We start from the raw sequence: 790 nt of genomic DNA, 5'->3' as shown, positions 1-790 counted from the left end.
TTTTTTACAGCAATTATCTATGCCAGAAAATAATAGAGCATATTTTAAATAAGCAAAGAGTGAAGGGGTGAGCTAAGGATTTGACATTGAGCTAAGCTGATGCTTAAAAATAAAAAGCGTTTTAAAAACGCTCACCCACAGGTGAGTATCCAGGGTGCGTGGGTCTCTGGGCCGGAGGCCTCTGATCCGAAGGAAGTTTCGGATGACAGTCCAGTAGGGAGTGTCTGTGAGCATTTAAAGTAAATCTGACTGCAGGACAGACAGAATCGGTGGTCACAGGTCCTGACGGCAGTAAGTAACAGCTCTGCGCTCGGAAAATGCAGATGGATGACAGCCATTAAAATTAAAGAGTGATGAGATCGTATGAAAAATAGGATAAGCTTGGCACTGCCTCGAAGTTATTAATGGGAGAAAATCTGTTAATTTATATCAGTTACTGGAAAGATAAAGGTGAGAGACAGGAGAGGAAGAACTTGGACATAATTCAGTGACTGTTTCTCAGAATAAACATATCGAGAGGGAATGACAGTTATTATAGTAAGGAATTTGCGTAAATACTGCTATAAAGTTAACCATGATACAAGCACAAACCAAATTTAAATTCAAAAAATATACTAAAAAGAGAGAAAGGTACAGCAAATTTAATGAATGACTTTGCTTAAGGCTTATGTATCTGCAGTAATATAACAGAATATTTTACATAGCAAACCGGCCAAATGTCTATATTTAACGGTTTCACTCACCTATTGAAAGATAGGATTTGGGGCAAAAAAAAAAAAAAAAAAAAATG

Source organism: Pteropus vampyrus, unplaced genomic scaffold (assembly GCF_000151845.1).
Source record: "Pteropus vampyrus isolate Shadow unplaced genomic scaffold, Pvam_2.0 Scaffold402, whole genome shotgun sequence".
Taxonomy (NCBI): Eukaryota; Metazoa; Chordata; class Mammalia; order Chiroptera; family Pteropodidae; genus Pteropus; species Pteropus vampyrus.
The sequence above is the reverse complement of the archived record's forward strand: the minus strand, read 5'-3'. Positions refer to the sequence as shown.